This window comes from Rhinopithecus roxellana, chromosome 12 (assembly GCF_007565055.1).
Source record: "Rhinopithecus roxellana isolate Shanxi Qingling chromosome 12, ASM756505v1, whole genome shotgun sequence".
NCBI lineage: Eukaryota > Metazoa > Chordata > Mammalia > Primates > Cercopithecidae > Rhinopithecus > Rhinopithecus roxellana.
In genome coordinates, this window is record NC_044560.1 from 129,748,630 (window position 1) to 129,769,145 (window position 20,516).

Genomic DNA, 20,516 nt, shown 5'->3' on the forward strand with positions numbered 1-20,516 from the left:
AGAAGCAAAATGACATATGTGTATGATTCCATTTATATGAAACATCAAGAATAGGTAAATTCATAGAGACAGAGAGTAGACTAGAGATTATCAAGGTCTAGGGTGGAAAAAATAGGGAGCTATTACTTAAAAGATAAAGACCTTTAGTTTAAAATGATAAAAATTTTCTAGGATAAATAGTGGTGATGGTAATGTAACACTGTGTGTGTGGTTAATTTTATATGATTGCACATTTTAAAGTGGTTAAAATGGCACATTATATATAAATATTTGTATATTTATACAAATATTTATACATATATTAAATTTATATAAATATATATTAACATCTAACACATATAAATATGCATGTGCGTCTGTATATACACTCTGTCATAACTTTTTGAAACATCTTTGCTGAAAAACAAATTCACTATGTAAAACATACCCACCCTGATCAGATAGCTTTTATATACTTACATGCAGACTCTTTATTACCTTATCCACAGAGTGATACAAGAATTTAGAGACATGAGACTGCCCAGCCAACAATGCATGCAAAACATAAAATGTATTTGCAAAGACACTGAGAGTTAATCTGGGATATAGACCTCAGCACTGCCAGGAAACACACCCTTGCTGGGGATTCTGACTTTATCTGACCCAGCCCACTATCTAGATCTTGTTGTGGGGTTGGGGCAGGGGAGGTCATGAAGCCTGTCCTCTGGACACTCTGTGTGAGCACACAAGACCCTTCATTAGGTCTCCACACACAGCCCTGACCATCAGGCATTGTGAGGAGGACTCTAGAACAGGCTCAGGAATCAGGCAAGAGAATCGGCTACAAAGAGGAACACAAGTTGAAAGAGCTGGTTGCTGACATGGAGCAGAATTCCCGTAATTCACAGGTCCAGCCAAGTCAAAAGTGCCCCCACCTTGTGATCCAGGCAGCCCTGAGAAACAGCTTTTTCCCACAGCCTCCTCCGTAGTGACACATCAGGGTTCCTCATTATCAAGCTTCCAGAGAGGGCAGGAACCTGGACAGCGCCCATTCCATCAGACTGCCCCTGGAGATGGAGGTCACTCAGATGAGAATCAGTTTCACAGATGGTCCAATGGGACCGATGGGTCCCAGGATTCAAACCCTTGGCTCCAGCTGCTCAAGCTTCCATTACTGCACAGGAACCCCAGGTGATATTGGAAATTAAAAGAAGGGTGGACCTCCTTCTGGACACTGGAGCCAGCCTCTCTCCTCTCTAATCCAGGCCTCCCCTCTTCCTGTAGCATGACTGTGATAGACATCTCAGGAAAGGTTCTAACCTGATGTTTTTCTTAACCCCTTAGTTGTAGAGTGGGAGACCTATTATTTATACATGCCTTCTTAAGTATGTCTGAAAGTTCCACTGCTTTATTAAGCAGAAATATTTTTACTCACGTAGGGGCCAACATCCTTATAGCCCCAGGATAAATACTTTGTCTCCCCCAGTGGAAGCTAATACTAACCCAGAAGCATGGGCAGTTCAAGGAAGAATAGGTTGAGTCCTCCTCAAACCCTATAACAGCCCCTGTGACACCCCAATATTAGAAATGCAAAAACTCAAAGGGGAATGGACACTAGTTCAGGACCTCTGCCTCGTTAATAAGGTCATAGTCCCAATTCATCCTGTGGTCCCTAATCCCTATATCTTGCTAACTCAAATACCTGGGGGAACTAAATTGTTCACAATCCTAGATATAAAGGATGGCTTTTTCTTTATACCATGACATCCTCACTCTCAATACTTGTTTGCCTTTGAAGATCCCTCTGGCCAGACCACCCAGTTAACATGGATGGTGCTGCCTCAGGGATTTTGAGATAGTCCTCACTTCTTTTGACAGGCACTGTCAAAGGACCTCTCTCAGTTGTCCCATCCTCAGGTCAGGGTCTTGCAATATATGGGTGATATGCTCCTCTGTGCTGCAACTGAGGAAGCTTCTCAGGAAGGTACTGAAAACTCTTCTTAATTTCTTAGCAGAGAACATAAGGTTTCAAAATCCAGGACCCAGCTTTGCCAAATCTCAGTGAAGTACCTAGGCTTAATATTGTCTGAAAGGACCAGAGCATTAGAGGAAGAAAGGATTAAGTCCATTTCCTTTTTCCCTCTCCCTAAAACCCTCAAGCAACTAAGGATTTTGGGGCATTACAGGATTTTGCAGACTATCGATACCTGGGAATGGTGAGATAGAACATCCCTTATACCACCTAATAAAAGAAACTCAAGTAGCTAAAACTCATTTTCTAACCTGGGAACCTGAAGCTCAAAAGGTCTTCAACCAGCTAAAACAAGTCTTACTTAAGGCACCATCCATCAGCTTTCCCATAGGAAAGGCCTCCAATCTTTATGCTTCAGAAATGCAGGGAATGGCCCTGGGAGTTTTAACTCAAGCCCAAGGACCAGCTCAACAGCCAGTGGGCTACCTGAGCAAGGAACTTGATTTGATGGCTAAAGAATGGCTAGCATGCCTCTGAGCAGTTGCCACAGTGGCCCTACTGGTATTGAAGGCCACCAAATTAACCCTTGGAAATGGCTTAACTCTTTATACCCCCACATAATGTAACAAGACTGCTGTCTTCTAGGGGAAGCCTTTAGCTAACAGATAGCTGGCTCCTTAAATATTATGCTCTGCTATTAGAAAGGTCTACAATCCAATTGAAAGCTTGTTCTCACCTAAACCTAGCCACTTTCCTCCCCGAGGAACCTGAGCATGACTATGAAGTTGTCGTATAGACCTACATAGCCAGGGAGGATCTCAGGGAACCTCCTCTAGAAAATCCAAACTGGATCCTCTTCACAGATGGAAGTTTCTTTGTAAAGCAGAGTCCATAAGGCAGGATATGCCATAATCACTCTGAATGATATCACTGAAAGTGGGCTCCTCTCTCCAGGCACAAATGCTCAACCAGCTGAACTGATAGCTCTTACAAGAACACTTGAATTAAGCAAAGGAAAGGTAGCTAACATTTACACTGACTCCAAGTATGCTTTCTTAGTTCTCCATGCTCAGGCTGCAATTTGGAAGGAAAGAGTCTTACCACTAATGGATCTCATATAAAATACCATCGGGAAATTAACAGGTTATTATCCTCAGTTTTCCTTCCACAAGAGGTAGCAGTAATGCATTGTAAAGGACATCAGAAGGGAACAGATGACTTAGCCAAAGGAAACAAGTTAGCTGATCAGGTAGCCAAGTCAACGGCAAGAAAGCCTCAGGATCTTAACACACTAAAAGGCTCTCTAATCTGGGAAGGCTTCATAAGAAAAATTAAGCCTCAGTACTCCCCTGCAGAGATAGATTGGGCCATCTCTCAAGGGTACACTTTCCAGCCCTCAGGATGGCAATAGTCAGAGGATGGCAAACTCCACTTGCCAGACTCTAGCCAGTGGAACACCCTTAATATCTTTCACCAAGATTTTCACTTGAGAAATGATAAAACTCAGTGTGCCCAGTGATTGTTTTCAGGAGAGAACTTATTAAAAACAGTTGAGCAGGTTGTTCATGCTTGAGAAGTCTGTCTTAAAAATAATTCCAACAGGTGGCTTCTTCCTCCTCAAACTTAAAGGATGAGAAGCTATCCAGGGGAGTACTGGCAGATAGACTTCACCCACATGCCAAAGATGAAGGGCATCCAATACCTTCTGGTACAGGTAGATACTTTCACTAACTAGGTAGAAGCATTTCTATGCCTTACAGAAAAGGCCTCTGAGGTAATAAAAGTGTTAGCTAATAAAAAAAATCTCCCTGCTTTGGTCTACCTAAGTACCTCAAAATTGACAGTGGCCCCTCATTTAAGGTAGCCATCACACAGGGGATCTCAAAGGCATTAGGCATATAGTGTCATCTCCATTGTGCTTGGAGACTCCTGTTCTCAGGAAAGGTAGAAAAGACAAATGATATTATCAAAAGACACCTCAGAAAACGATTCCAAGAAACTCACTTTCCTTGGGTTGCTCTTCTTCCCATGGCTTTACTGTGGGTAAGAAATACCTTTTCAAAGTTAGGCCTAAGCCCTTTCGAAATGCTGTATGGATGACCTTTCCTTACCAATGACTTTTTTTTTTTTTTTTTTTTTTTTTTTGAGACAGTTTTGCTCTTGTCACCCAGACTGGAGTGGTACAATCTCCACTCACTGCAACCTCTGCCTCCTGGGTTCAAGCCATTCTCCTGCCTCAGCCTCCCAAGTAGCTGGGATTACAGATGCCTGCCACCTCACGCGGTTATTTTTTTATTTTTATTTTTAGTAGAGACAGGGTTTCACCATGTTGGCCAGGCTGGTCTCAAACTCCTGACCTCAGGTGATCCACCCACCTCAGCCCCCCAAAGTGCTGGGATTACAGGCATGAGCCACCACGCCCAGCCTTACCAATGACTTTCTATTAAACCTTTGAATTGATTAAACATGTAACCTCTCTGGCTCACTTTCAACAGAAATTAACACAACTAGCAGAAGCCCAACTCCAGAAAATAAGACCACCTTTATTTAACCCAGGAGATTTGGTATTAGGAAAGCTCTCCCTTCTCTCTCTCCTTCCCTAAGCTCAAGCTGGGAAGAAACTTACACTGTTCTTCTTTCAACACCCTCAGTGGTAAAAGTTACAGGTATTGAATCCTGGATACGTGACACTCGAGTCAAAGTCTGGAAAGCTGAGGGAGCAACCCTTGACAGCCTAGAGGAATGTCCCAGATATCAATGTGAAGAGATAGGAGAACTTAAGCTGAAAATCATAAAAGATAAGTGAGTGAGGGCTACTCATCCTCCTCAGTCCCACCCCTACCTCACCAGATACTTTGTCATTTCTACCTTTCCTCTCAAGATTCGCCTCCAGATATTAGAACTTATTTTTGACACATACTTGCAGGGAGATTTTGATTATCTATGGGATCACATTTGTAATTTCATAGATGCCCAAAAGGGAAATTCTCTATCTTGGGGAGCAAAATTTTAGATGGAAATTATTTACTACACCACCCTTGCAGAAATTGTTATACTCACTCTACTATTTGCAGCATGACTATACACTGTGGCACTCACAATGTGAAATACTGGATGGAAAATTCTAATTGCTGTAACATTCTACCTAATTATCATCTTTATAGCAGGACTAATAATTACAGAAAAGATTTAGCCAAAGTTAACACTAAAGTTACTCTCGACACCCAATCCAATGCCACTTATTCAAAAAGAAAAAAATAAAAAGAAAGTTGCTTCTATATTAACGCTTCTGGTAAGGTGCAGTGACACCTGATGGAGGAAATCAGTATTACAACCCACCAGAACAGTTGACAAGTATCAAACTCTACTGTCATGGTTGTGACCTATAGTACCTCCACTACCAATGGTAATCTTAATACTCATATTCAAACTCTATACCTAAACCATCTTGTAACATTTATCTCTTCTCACCTAGAAGCTATTAAACTCCAAATGGTGCTGCACACAATGGAACCACACATGGACATGCATCTCTTCTGAGGATCCTTAGATTGACCTCAGGAGGAGACTTAACTGTTGTTTCCCACACTACACCCCTTTTCAGCAGGAAGTAGCCAGAAAGAGTCATTGTCCAACACCCCTTAACAGCAGTTAGGGTTACTACTTCTTGGGGGGAAATATGATACAGGAGATAGAAAGAAAGTACTTAGGCAGATAGTAAGAGCAACAGAGTCCTTGGTGAAATTTCCCTTTTAATAAAAAAGCAGCCCCCAAAACATTTCTTTTCTAACAAAGAGCAGCCTAAAAAATCGAACTGCAGAAATAGATAAGCAAGCTGGAATCTTGCACAGGTGAATGCCAGCAGCTGTGCCAACAGAAAGAAGCTACCACGGCGAGGCAGTGGGTGGGGTGGGGGGCGGCAGCAGCAGCCAGACATGTTCAACATGGAGGCTCCATCTTTCCTTTTCTTAGTCACCACATGTACAGTAAAGAAACTGGCAACATGGTGCCAGCCAGGTAGAAAACCTATCTGCATAATAAAAGATTATGGTGGGGGAAGCCAGATGTTCACACCCTATGCAAATAGTACACCTAGACCTAACCAGTTTTTTGCACCTTATGCAAATGGAACACCTGGTCTGACTAATCTCTCATGCCCTTTGTAAATCAGACACCACCTCCTCAAGCTCATCTATAAAACCTGCTGCATTTCACCACAGAAGCAGCAACCCATTTCTCCAGGACCGCTCTCTGCTGCAGAGAGCTCTTCTCTTTCTTTCACCTATTAAACTTCCACTGTGAACCTAGTTTCTGTGGCCATGAGACAATAAATCTTGGGTATTTACCCCAGACAATTAAGCTGCTTCACTTTTCTCCTTTTCTTATTTGTTTCTTGAATTTTTTTTTTCAGGTGACTGGAATCATTTTAAATCATGTGCTTAGTCTCTCTGTTCCTTTCTTTTTTTTTTTTTTTTTTTTTTTTTTTTTTTGAGACAGAGTCTCGCTCTGTCACCCAGGCTGGAGTGCAGTGGCCAGATCTCAGCTCACTGCAAGCTCCGCCCCCCGGGTTTACGCCATTCTCCTGCCTCAGCCTCCCGAGTAGCTGGGACTACAGGCGCCCGCCACCTCGCCCGGCTAGTTTTTTGTATTTTTTTAGTAGAGACGGGGTTTCACCGTGTTAGCCAGGATGGTCTCGATCTCCTGACCTCGTGATCCGCCCGTCTCGGCCTCCCAAAGTGCTGGGATTACAGGCTTGAGCCACCGCGCCCGGCCTCTCTGTTCCTTTAACAATTGTTCTTTTATTCATTCCTCTCTTTGTCTCCCTCTTGCTACCCTTGATGCCACATGAGGGGACCTAAAGAATTCTGAACAGCCTGTGACCACTTAGGAAAAACAGGAAAGATACCACAGACATTTCTGTTTGGGAGGATTCTCTGTTTTTCCACATGGAACCCCAAGAGTTGTAAGTGAATGGATTCCTTTCAGGTCTAAAACTCTGCTCTGTTTTCCGTTGTGTTACCTGACCTCTGGCTTTTAGGGGCATCAGAGATTACTTTGTACTGTACAAATACTTCATCTTGTTTGTGTGCTGGCTTCTGTGTCAGTGATAAATCTATGGTTTGGGAGGTGACTAACAGTGGTTATAATAAATGATTACTACTTCAGAAGACTACTTATATCTTTGCATGTTTAGATAAGAAAGACACAGTTTAAACAATAAGAAAAATGCCTTGTAGCAAAGTAAACTGTGGAAGTGTTGCACATTATGGTTCCCATGACATTTTACTCTTCTCGGGGACTGGGATTCAGTGAAATCCTTGATTTTTAAAGGTCTAGGTCCTCTCCCTTCCAACCGTGTCTTCTTTTCACATATTTAAATTATTAGGATCTAAAAATTGCAAAGACTTTGTCATCCCTCTTCTTTAATGGGCTCTGTCCTGAGCTCAGTGGTCCAGTTGGTAAACAGAGACCAAATTAAAGCTACCTATTAAAATAAAATTAGTTTTCTTATAAAATCTTATGGTAAATTTCTATCATTTTTGTGTTAACTTAGTATCTATTTTTAATCTTTCTTGAACACATCCAAATTCCTTCTTGTAAAAGCTTAAATTCTGTCCCTTTTTGTGCTTTGAGATGTAAATTTGCTACCCATTTTTTCTAAAACTCAGTAAGGACTTCTTCAGATAAACGTTACTTTTCTGGCCGGGCGCGGTGGCTCAAGCCTGTAATCCCAGCACTTTGGGAGGCCGAGACGGGTGGATCGCGAGGTCAGGAGATCGAGACCAACCTAGCTAACACGGCGAAACCCCGTCTCTACTAAAAAATACAAAAAACTAGCCGGGCGAGTTGGCGGGCGCCTGTAGTCCCAGCTACTTGGGAGGCTGAGGCAGGAGAATGGCGTAAACCCGGGAGGCGGAGCTTGCAGTGAGCTGAGATCCAGCCACTGCACTCCAGCCTGGGCAACAGAGCGAGACTCCGTCTCAAAACAAAAAAAAAAAAAAAAAGTTACTTTTTTCATTTACAAAGGCACAATTTGAATCCATCTGTCCTTTTAAAATACTGAGTTTTACCCATCTCATGCTTAAAGTCCTAAAATTAAAACTCTAAAGTCTTTTTGTCACCCTCTATCTTTATGGGTACATGTATATGCAATACATTACATTACGTATATGTCTATCCATATGTTTGTATATAGTTTACACATGGTATCAATTTAATGTAAAGATAAATGAGTACTCATAAAGTAAATAAGTGCAAATGCTTTTCAGTTCATGCATTTTTAGTAATCTTTAAATAAAGATGGTTTTTAAATCATTGGTAAAATAAAGTAGAAATGTCTTCAGAATTTAATTTAGATATTTGTGCCTGGGTCTGTTGGCAGACAGGTTTATAATGCCTACTAGATGTTTTAAGGTCATCAAACAGCTGCTCTGCATATACACATTTCTTTAATTTGTCTATAGTCCTATGTCTTTAGATTTGAGCTCTTAGATTCTGAGTTCAAGAGATGTAACCATAGCAAAGCCTGGGAACAACAGCCAGTCCATGTCCCAGCTATGCCTCTTGGCCACGCTGGGAGAGGTTCCAGGCATTATCTTCATAACTCTGTTCGTTGTCCTGAGCTTCACATCAGGTACATAGTTAGAACTGCTTACTTTCTAGTTTGTTCTACTGAATATAAGGGTGTATTAGTCTGTTCCCATGTTGCTACCAAGATATATCTGAGACTGGGTAATTTATAAAGAAAAGAGGTTGAGGCCGAGTGCGGTGGCTCATGCCTGTAATCTCAGCACTTTGGGAGACTGAGGCGGGTGGACCACAAGGTCAGGAGATCAAGACCATCCTGGCTAACACGGTGAAACCCCGTCTCTACTAAAAATATAAAAACTTAGCCGGGCGTGGTGGTGGGCACCTGTAGTCCCAGCTACTCGGGAGGCTGAGGCAGGAGAATGGCATGAACCAGGGAGGCAGAGGTTGCAGTGAGCCGAGATCGCACCACTGCACACCAGCCTGGGTGACAGAGCAAGACTCCATCTCAAAAATAAATAAATAAATAAAAGAAAAAACAAAAAGAAAAGAGGTCGAATTCACCCATGGTTTGGCAGGCTGTACAGGAAGCATAATTCTGGCACCTGCTCTGCTTCTGGGGAGGCGTCAGAAAACTTACAATGGGGGAAGGTAAAGAGGGAGCAAGGAATCTCACATGATGGAAGCAAGAAGAGGAGAGCAAGGGGGAGGTGCTACACATGGTTAAACAATCAGATCTCACAAGAATTCTCAATTATTATGGCAGCACCAAGGGCAATGATGTTATATCATGAGAGACCTCCCCCATATTTCAATCACCTCTCACCTGGCCCCACCTCCAACATTGGAGATTATAATTTGATATGAGATTTGGGCAGAGACACAGATCCAAAGCATATCAAACGGTTACTAGGAGCTTATTATGTAATTACAGTATGTGATTAAAACAGATATTTTTAAAACCCTATATCAAAGTATATTATAAAAAGTAGAATGTGTTTTTGGTTTAAAAAGGTACTAGAAGAAATGGATAAATTCCTGGACACATACACCCTCCCAAGACTAAACCAGGAAGAAGTCGAATCCCTGAAGAGTCCAACAACAAGTTCTGAAATTGAGGCAGTAATTAACAGCCTACTAACCAAAAAAAAAGCCCAGGACCAGATGGATTCACAGCCAAATTCCACCAGAGGTACAAAGAGGAGCTGGTACCATTCCTTCTGAAACTATTCCAAACAATAGAAAAAGAGGGACTCCTCTCTAACTCATTTTATGAGGCCAGCATCATCCTGATACCAAAACCTGGCAAAGAGACAACCAAAAAAGAAAATTTCAGGCCAATATCCCTGATGAACATCGATGCGAAAATCCTCAATAAAATATTGTCAAACCGAATCCAGCAGCACATCAAAAACTTATCCAGCACGATCAAGATGGCTTCATCCCTGGGATGTAAGGCTGGTTCAGCATATACAAATCAATAAACATAATCCATTACATAAACAAAACCAATGACAAAAACCACATGATTATCTCAATAGATGCAGAAAAGGCTTTTGATAAAATTCAACACCCCTTCATGCTAAAAACTCTCAATAAACTAGGTGTTTATGGAACATGTCTCAAAATAATAAGAGCTATTTATGACAAACCCACAGCCAATATCAAACTGAATGGGCAAAAACTGGAAGCATTCCCTTTGAAAATAGGCACAAGACAAGGGTGCCCTCTCTCACCACTCCTATTCAACATAGTATTGGAAGTTCTGGCCAGGGCAATCAGGCAAGAGAAAGAAATAAAGGGTATTCACATAGGAACAGAAGTCAAATTGTCTCTGTTTGCAGATGACATGATTGTATATTTAGAAAACCCCATCGTCTCAGCCGAAAATCTCCTTAAGCTGATAATCAACTTCAGCAAAGTCTCAGGATACAAAATTAGTGTGCAAAAATCACAAGCATTCCTATACACCAATAATAGACAAACAGAGAGCCAAATTATGAGTGAACTCCCATTCACAATTCCTACAAAGAGAATAAAATACCTAGAAATACAACTTACAAGGGATGTGAAGGACCTCTTCAAGGAGAACTACATACCACTGCTCAAGGAAATAAGAGAAGACACAAACAAATGGAAAAACATTCCATGTTTGTGGATAGGAAGAATCAATATCATGAAAATGGCTATACTGCCCAAAGTAATGTATAGATTCAATGCTATCCCCATCAAGCTACCATTGACTTTCTTCACAGAATTAGAAAAAACTAATTTAAATTTTATATGGAACCAAAAAAGTGCCTGTATAGCCAAGACAATCCTAAGCAAAAAGAACAAAGCTGGAGGCATCACACTACCTGATTTCAAACTATACTACAAGGCTACAGTAACCAAAAAAATATTGTACTGGTACCAAAACAGATATATAGACCAATGTAACAGAACACAGAGGCCTCAGAAGTAACACCACACATCTACAACCATGACAAACCTAACATAAACAAGAAATGGGGAAAGGATTCCCTATTTAATAAATGGTGTTGGGAAAACTGTCTAGCCATATGCAGAAAACTGAAACTGGACCCCTTCCTTACACATTATACAAAAATTAACTCAAGATGGATTAAAGAGTTAAACATAAGGCCTAAAACCATAAAAACCCTAGAAGAAAATCTAGGCAATACCATTCAGAACATAGGCATGGGCAAAGACTTCATGACTCCAAAAGCAATGGAAACAAAAGCCAGAATTGACCAATGGGATCTAATTAAACTAAAGAGCTTCTGCACAGCAAAAGAAACTCATCAGAATGAACAGGCAACCTACAGAATAGGAGAAAAATTTTACAATCAATCCATCCAACAAAGGGCTAATATCCAGAATCCACAAGGAACTTAAACAAATTTATAAGAAAAAACCAAACATCCCCATCAAAAATGGGAGAAGGATATGAACAAGCACTTCTCAAAAGAAGACATTTATTGACCAACAAACATATGGAAAAAGCTCATCATCACTGGTCAGTGGAGACATGCAAATCAAAACCACAATGAGATACCATCTTATGCCAGTTAGAATGGCAATCATTGAAAAGTCAGGAAACAACAGATGCTGGAGAGGATATGGAGAAATAGGAATATGTTTACACTGTTGGTCGGAGTGTAAATTAGTTCAACCATTGTGGAAGACAGTGTGGCAATTCCTTAAGGATCTAGAACAAGAAATACCATTTGACCCACTAATCCCATTCCTGGGTATATACCCAAAGGATTATAAATCATTCCTTTGCAGGGATATGGATGAAGCTTGAAACAATTATTCTCAGCAAACACAGGAACAGAAAACCAAACACCGCATGTTCCAGCACGTTCTAGTTTCAGTCTCTGTGGCTGCAAGTACGCTGTCCTCCCTCTTTCACAATCAGATGTCCCAAACACAAATTGTCATCACCTTCTGTGAGTTTGTGTTTGTGTGCAGTGGGCTGCACTGCACATGCCCTGGGGGCAGTGATATCTGGGACTGAGCACTGGGTGGGGGTTTGGGAGCAGAAGAGGGAGGTGCAGGGTGGGAAGATCAGTGTCAGGGGAGGAGAGAGGGAGCAGGGAAAAGTTATCTTTATTTCTCACTTGGATAAGAACCCAGGACCCTGACTTTGGGGCACAGCACCATACCCCGTTGGTGTCCCTAGGTCTTGTTTATGTTGTCTTGGCATCCATTTTTTAAGGTGTAAATTTAACTGCAACATGTCAGAGTGATTCCCATATTTGTCACCATCACAGTTTCCATTACTGTGCCCGGTCCAAATGGCTCCAGTTGGTGGCCAGAGATAAAATCTTAGAGGCTTCTCTCCTGCATAGTGTGCTGGGCTCCCCTCTCTCCAGCTGCCTCCTTTAAACTGAAACAGTTCTGACATTTGCCCTCCAATTTAAAGTGACTACCTCTCAGCCACACCGTGATCTTCTTGCCCCAGTGTTTGCTGCTTTAAACACACCCATCAAAGCTCCCTCCTGGAAACCTGTCAACAACACCCTGGACCCAATAAAGCCATTGGCCTACAGTTCCCTTCTCTCCTCCCTGCCTAGGCTCTCCGACCCCAGTGTCCATGGTCTCCAAGTGTGCCCTGTGCTTTCCAGTGTCTGTAAGTAGTTAGAAACTCTTACACTTTCACATTGTGGTTTTGTCACTGAGGCCTCACCTGCCATCCAGGACCTGACATTGAGGCTGCCCCCCGTGCAGGTTGAGCCCCTCCTGGAGCTCTTTTGTTGGGGCTTCTGATGCTGCTGAGGACAGGAGCTGCCAGCTAAGTTGATGGAGAAACTGAAGAGCTTCATTCAAAGCAGTGAGTCAGATGATGTATTCCTGGGCTTGGGCTGCTATTAAAAACACCATAGCCTTGGTGACTTAAGCAATAGAAATCTATATCTCACAGTTCTGGAAGCTGGGAAGTCCAAGATGGAGGTGTCAGCTGATTTAGTCCTGGTGAGGGCTTTCTTGCAGATGCCTGCTTTCTTGCTGTATCTGCACATGGTGGAGGGTTGGGAGGGAGTGGCAAGACAGAAAAAAGGAGATAGAGATCATTTTCCTGGGTCTTCCACTTTTTATAGGAGCATTAATTCCATCATGAAGCCCCTACCTTTATGACGGACTCTTATTCTAATTACCTCCAAAGGCCCCACCTCCAATTTTTTTTTTTTTTTTTTTTTTGAGATGGAGTTTCACTCTGTCACCCAGGCTGGAGCGTAGTGGCGTAATCTCAGCCCACTGCAACCTCTGCCTCCCAGGTTCAAGCAATTCTCCTGACTTAGCCTCCCAAGGGGGAACAAATGGACTTAACAGATATCTACAGAACATTCTACACAACAACCACAGAATATACATGCTATTCATCAGTGCATGGAACTTTCTCCAAGATAGACCATATGATAGGCCACAAAACAAGTTTCAATAAGTTTCAGAAAATTAAAATCATATCAAGTACTCTCTCAGACAATAGTGGAATAAAACTGGAAATGAATTCCAAAAGGAACCTTCAAAACCATGCAAACACATGGAAATTAAATAACGTGCTCCTGAACGATCATTGGGTCAACAGCGAAATCAAGATGGAAATTAAAAAATTCTTCAAACTGAACAACAATAGTGACACAACCTATCAAAACCTCTGGGAAACAGCAAAGGCGGTGCTTAGAGGAAAGTTCATAGCCCTAAATGCCTACACCAGAGTCTAAAGGAGCACAAACTGACAATCTAAGGTCACACCTCAAGGAACTAGAGAAAAAAGAACAAACCAAACCCAAACCCAGCAGAAGAAAGAAAATAATCACGATCAGAGCAGAACTAAATGAAATTGAAACCAAAAAAAGACAAAAGATAAATGTAACAAAAAGCTGGTTTTTTGAAAAGGTAAATAAAATTGATAGATCATTAGCAAGAATAACCAAGAAATGAAGAAAGAAAATCCAAATAAGCTCAATTGGAAACAAAACAGGAGATATTACAACTGTCACCACAGAAATACTAAAGATCGTTAAAGGCTACTATGAACACCAGTACGTGCATAAACTAAAAAACCTAAATAAGATGAATAAATTCCTGGAACGATACAACCCTCCTAGGTTATATCAGGAAGAATTAGATACCATGAACAGACCAATAGCAGGCTGTGAGATTGAAATGTTAATTTTTTAAATTTCCAACAAAAAAAAAAAATCCAGGACCAGATGGATCCACAGCTAAATTCTACCAGACATTCAAAGAAGAATTGGTACCAATCCTATTAACACTATTCCACAAGATAGAGAATGAGGGAATCCTCTCTAAATCATTATATGAAGCCAGTATCACCCTAATACCAAAACCAGGAAAGAACATAACCAAAAAAGAAAACTACAGACCAATGTCCCTGATGAACATAGATGCAAAAATCCTTAACAAAATACTAGTTAACTGAATCCAACAATATATCAAAAAGTTAACCCACCATGATCAAGTGGGTTTCACACCAGGGATGCAGGGATGGTTTAATATACGCAAGTCAATAAATGTGATACAGCGCATAAATAGAATTAAAAACAAAACCACATGATCATCTCAACAGAAGCAGAAAAAAAAATTGACAAAATCCAGTATCCCTTTATGATTAAAACTCTCAGCAAAATCAGCATACAAGGGACATACCTCAATGTAATAAAAGCCATCTATGACCAACCCACAGCCGACATAATACTGAATGGGGAAAGGTTGAAAGCATTCCCTCTGAGAACTAGAACAAGACAAGGATGCCCAGTCTCACCACTTCTATTCAATATAGTACTGGAAGTTCTAGCCGAGCAATCAGACAAGAGAAAGAAATAAAAGGGCATCCAAATCAGTAAAGAAGAAGTCAAACTGTCACTGTTTGCTGACGATATAATTGTATACCTAGAAAACCCTAAAGACTCCTCCAAAAAGCTCCTAGAACTGATAAAAGAATCCAGCAAACTATCCAGATACAAAATTAATGTACACAAATCAGTAGGTCTCCTATACACCAACAGTGACCAGGCTGAGAATCAAATCAAGAACTCAACTCCTTTTACAATACTGGAAAAAAATTAAATACTTAGCAATATACCTACCAAGGTGGCACAAGATCTCTACAAGGAAAATTACAAAACACTGCTAAAATAAATCATAGATGACACAAACAAATGGAAACACATCCCATGCTCATGGATGGGTAGAATCAATATTGTGAAAATGACCATACTGCCAAAAGTAATCTACAAATCCCATGCAATTCCCATCAAAATACCACCATTGGCCAGGGGCAGTGGCTCAAGCCTGTAATCCCAGCACTTCGGGAGGCGGAGACGGGCGGATCACGAGGTCAGGAGATCGAGACCATCCTGGCTAACATGGTGAAACCCCGTCTCTACTAAAAAAATACAAAAAAACTAGCCAGGCGAGGTGGTGGGTGCCTGTAGTCCCAGCTACTCGGGAGGCTGAGGCAGGAGAATTGCATAAACCCAGGAGGCGGAACTTGCAGTGAGCCGAGATCCGGCCACTGCACTCCAGCCTGGGCGACAGAGTGAGACTCCGTCTCAAAAAAAAAAAAAAAACCACCATTATTCTTCACAGAACTAGAAAAAAATCCTAAAATTCATATAGAACCAAAAAGAGCCCATATAGCCAAAGCAAGACTAAGCAAAAAGAACAAGTCTGGAGGCATCACATTACCTGATTTCAAACTACACTGTAAAGCCATAGTCACCAAAACAGCATGGTACTGGTATAAAAATAGGCACATGAAACAACAGAACAGAACAGAGAACCCAGAAATAAACCCAAATACTTACAGTCAACTGATCTTTGACAAAGCAAACAAAAATATAACATGGAAAAATTACACCCTATTCAACAAATGGGGCTGGAATAATTGACAAGCCACATGTAGAAGAATGAAAGTGGATCCTCATTTCTCACCTTATACAAAAATCAACTCAAGATGGATCAAAGACTTAAATCTAAGACCTGAAACTATAAAAATTATAGAAGATAACATCAGAAAAACCCTTCTAAACATTGGCTTAGGAAAGAGTTCATGACAAAGAACCCAAAAGCAAATGCAATAAAAACAAAGATAAATAGCTGGGACTTAATTAAACTAAAGAGCATTCACATGACAAAAGGAACAGTCAGCAGAGTGAACAGACAACCCACAGAGTGGGAGAAAATCTTCACAATGTATACATCTGACAAAGGACTAATATCCAGAATCTATAATGAACTCAACCAAATTAGCAAGGAAAAAGCAAACAAACAATCCCATCAAAAAGTGGGCAAAGGACATGAATAGACAATTCCTGAAGAAAGATATACAAATGGCCAACAAACACGTAAAAATATTCAACATCACTAACAATCAGGGAAATGCAAATCAAAACCACAATGTGACACCACCCTTCTCTTGCAACAATGAGGCCAGAGATAGTGAGGTGGGCAGTGACCTAGGGGCAGCTGCTTGCAACTGAAGCAGGTGAAGCCACAGGGAGATGGCAGCACAGGAAGAAAAACCCAGGAATGGGCAGAAGAAGTGAGGAGGAAACAGCTCTGTGGGGCTACAGCCCAGTGTGGGACTGTGAGTGTGAAACCATCCCAGCAAAGAAAGCCAGGTCTCATGAATGGGAAAGGAAGCAGCTCCCAGTTCCCCTGCTGGAAACTGAATGTGTCCCCCAAAAATTGCTGAAGCCTTTATCCTAATGTGATGGAACTTGGAGAAGAGGGTCTTTGGGAAGCAATTAGAGTAAGACTAGGTCAAAAGGTGGAAGCTTCATGATAAAATTAGTGCCCTTATAAAAACAAGAAGGCACAGGAAAATGTTCTCTCTCCTTCTCTGTCTCTCCACCCCCTCCCAAGCACCCACCATGTGCAGATACAGCAAGAAAGCAGGCATCTGCAAGGGGTCCCTCACCAGGACTGGATCAGCGGGAACCTTGACCTTGGACATCCCAGCCTCCAGAACTGTGAGAAATAGATTTCTATTGTTTAAGTCACCCAGGCTACGGTGTTTGTTATACCAGCCCAAGCCCAGGAATACATCATCTGACCCCACTATTTCAAATAAAACTCTTCAGTTTCTTCATAAAGTTAGCTGGCAGCTCCTGTCCCCAGCAGCACCAGAGGCCCCAAGAAAAGAGCACCAGCAGGGGCTCAACCTGCAAGGGTCCCATGGGGCAGCCTCAGTGTCAGGCCCTGGATGGCAGGTGAGGCTCTGTGACACAACCACAATGTGAAAGTTTAAGTGTTGTTACTATTTACCAACACTGGGGGGGCACACAGCACACCTGGAGACCACAGACACCAAGGTGAGGGAGCCCAAACAGGGAAAAGAAAAGGACCTGGGCCGAGTGCAGTGGCTCACGCCTGTAATCCCAGCACTTTGGGAGGCTGAAGTGGGTGGATCATGAGGTCAAGAGCTCGATACCATCCTGGCCAACATGGTGAAACCCCATCTATACTAAAAATACAAAAATTAGCCAGGCGTGGTGCGCGCCTGTAGTCCCAGCTACCCAGGAGGCTGAGGCAGGAGAATTGCTTGAACCCGAGAGGCTGAGGTTGTGATACGCTGAGATCACGCCACTGCACTCCAGCCTGGTGATGGAGTGAGACTCTAAGAAAGAAAGACAGGAAAGAAGAAAGAAAGAAAGGAAAGGAAAGGAAAGGAAAGGAAAGGAAAGAGAGAGAGAGAGAGAGAGAGAGAGAGAGAGATAGAAAGAAAGAAGAAAGAAAGAAAGAAAGAAAAGAAAGAAAGAAAGAAAGAAAGAAAGAAGAAAGAAAGAAAAGAAAGAAAGAAAAATAAAAGAAAGAAAGAAAGAGGGTGAGTTAGGGAGGGAGTGAGGGAGGGGCGGGAAGGGAGCGAGGTAGGTAGTGTAGGTAAGGAAGGAAGGAAGGAAGGAAGGAAGGAAGAAGGAAGGAGGAAGGAAGGAAGGACGAAGGAAGGAAGGAAGAAGGGAGGGAAGGAAGGAAGGAAGGAAGGAAGGAAGAAGGGAGGGAAGGAAGGAAGGAAGGAAGGAAGGAAAGAGAGGAAGAAAGAAAGGGAGGAAGAAAGAAAAGGGACCTGTGGGTCTTGGCTTTACTGGGGCCAGGATGCTATCTGACAGGTTTATTGACTGAGTTCGTTTAAAGCAGGCACTGGGGCCAGGAGATCACGCTGTGACTGAGAGGTGGTCACTTTAAATTTAAGAATAAAAAGGTCAGAATTGTCCTTTTAAAAGAACCAGCTGGAGACAGGGGAGCCCAACACATTAAGCAGGAGAGATGCCTCTAAGATTTTATCTCTGGCCACCAACTGGAGCCATTTGGACCAGGTACAGTATTGAAAACTGTCATGGTGACCAAGTCCTGCCTCTGATATAAGGCACTTAAACTTACAACTTAAAAAAATCCAAGACAACATAAAATTATGAGCACTCGCGACACCCAGGGACACTAACAGGGTGTGGTGCTGAGCCCCAGAGTCAGGGTCCTGAGTTCTGGTCCCCTGGGAGTAAGAAATAAAGATGACTTGTCCCTGCTCCCTCTCTGCTCCCCTGACACTGATCTTCCCACCCTGTACCTCCCTCTTCTGCTCCCAAATCTCCAACCAGTGCTCAGCCGCAGACATCACTGCCCCAGGGCATACACAGTGCAGCCCACTGCACACAAACACAAACTCACAGGTGACACAAATCTGTGTCTGGGACATGTGATTGTGAAAGAGGGCGGACAGTGAACCTGCAGCCACAGAAACTGGGACTCATGTGGCTGGAACGTGATGGAGCTCTGACATAACATGTGGGTGACCTCGCGTGAAATGTGCAAATCCATGTGGAATAAAACACGCAGCCTGGCCTGGGACTGCGGCCACCCACACTTCCCTTTCAGTCCACCAGAGGGCGGCAGAGTCCCTCCAGCCTGGAGCCTTCCCAGCGACTGCTGACCTCCCTCAGCGGAACCCACAGCCAAGCAGGGTCCACCCTCACAGGGCACCCCAGCCCACGTCCTCCTTACCCTCCAAGCTCTCCATACAGATTCTATCAGCTCCTCCCTGCAGCCAGGCAGCCGCCAGCATGAGGCCGCTCCCTCTGCAGGTACCTCCTGCCCCACACACCCACTCCTTCCCTGGGGTCCAGCTAAAAAGCCACTTTGGGAGGCCGAGGCGAGCGAATCAGGAGGTCAGGAGATCGAGACCATCCTGGCTAACACGGTGAAACCCCGTCTCTACTAAAAATACAAAAAATTAGCCGGGCGTGGTGGCGGGCACCCGTAGTCCCAGCTACTAGGGAGGCTGAGGTAGGAGAATGGCGTGAACCCGGGAGGCGGAGCTAAGAGTGAGCGGAGATCGCCCCACTGCACTCCAGCCTGGGCGACAGAGCGAGACTCCGTCTAAAAAAAAAAAAAAAAGCATCTGCCAGGGCAGCGCTGGTGCACGCGACACCACTCTGGGCACTTTCACCTCATGATCTCCTTCCATCCTCATCAACTCTTTCTGTGACTGCTCCCTAAATGCCCTACCCCCGCTCCATCTGTCCTGTTCTCTAGGGCATGACAGGCTGAGCCCAGCGCTGACACAGAACCACAGCTGCCTGAGGGCCCACAGTGCCTCTGGGGAATAGCCAGGCCCCCTGTGACCTTCCCTCTGCACCTCAGGAAGCTCGAAGAGTATGTGATGATCACGCCCAGGCACTATCTGGGATGTGACCACCTGCCCCCTGCTGTCCTTCGTGAAGCCAGGAGGGAGGACAGAGCTCTCTCATGTACACAACCTGGGGGCAAGGGATGAGCTCTCTTTGTTCCCAGAACATGGCGCATCCCTACCTGCCCTCTCAGGTGTGAGCAACGTCCCCCCCAGACGGACTCTCTGGCCACTGTCCATCCTTCCTCTACACAGAGGGGCCTGACCAGGTCCAAACCCTTAGGACAGACCCCAGGGGATGTCAGCATGGGGAGGGCTGAGCCCATCCTGGCTGCAGAGTAAGTTGGGATGAGTCTCTCCAGCTCTGAGCCCCTGCTGTGTCCCAGGCTCCCTCTCCTGGATCTCAGAGAGCAGTGTCCTGTGGGGCCCTTGAGCAACTCCCCACTTCCTGCTGCACTAGCCATGGGGAAGGTGGGGTGACCACAGGACAGTCAGCTGGGCGAAAACAGAGGACACCCAAGATGGTCAGAGAGAACATGGAAGGCCCAAGCCCCAGCTCAGCTGCCAGAACCCAGAGAGCAAGAAAATGGCTGATACCTGTCCCTAGTGACCACTAGGCCCACAGCCCCCGATTGGCCAACCAGAACAGCCCTCTCTCTCGGGAGGCGTAAGAGATTATTTGCTCTGCACACCACCAGTAAGGACAGTTCCTTCTGGGATATCCAGGGCATTGAATGTTCATCCTTGGAAGCTGCAACCAAGCTTGACACAATGAGAGAGAGGGATCCTCCCTCTCACCAGTGAGCACTCACCTCCCCAAAGCTCAGTGGTGGTGTCCCTGTGACAGGGTCCTTGCGGAGCCCCGACCTCCTGATCTGAAGG

The 20,516-nt window shown here is 43.6% G+C and overlaps 1 long non-coding RNA gene across 1 annotated transcript; it reads right to left on the reverse strand.

Moving 5' to 3' along the window:
- Window positions 1–922: 922 nt before the first annotated feature.
- Window positions 923–19,983, reverse strand: LOC115892110. The gene is made up of 3 exons (XR_004051998.1): window positions 19,817–19,983; window positions 12,675–12,997; window positions 923–1,046 (listed from the first exon to the last, which is right to left on the reverse strand). It is a non-coding gene; the product is annotated as an uncharacterized LOC115892110 (long non-coding RNA).
- Window positions 19,984–20,516: the final 533 nt, after the last annotated feature.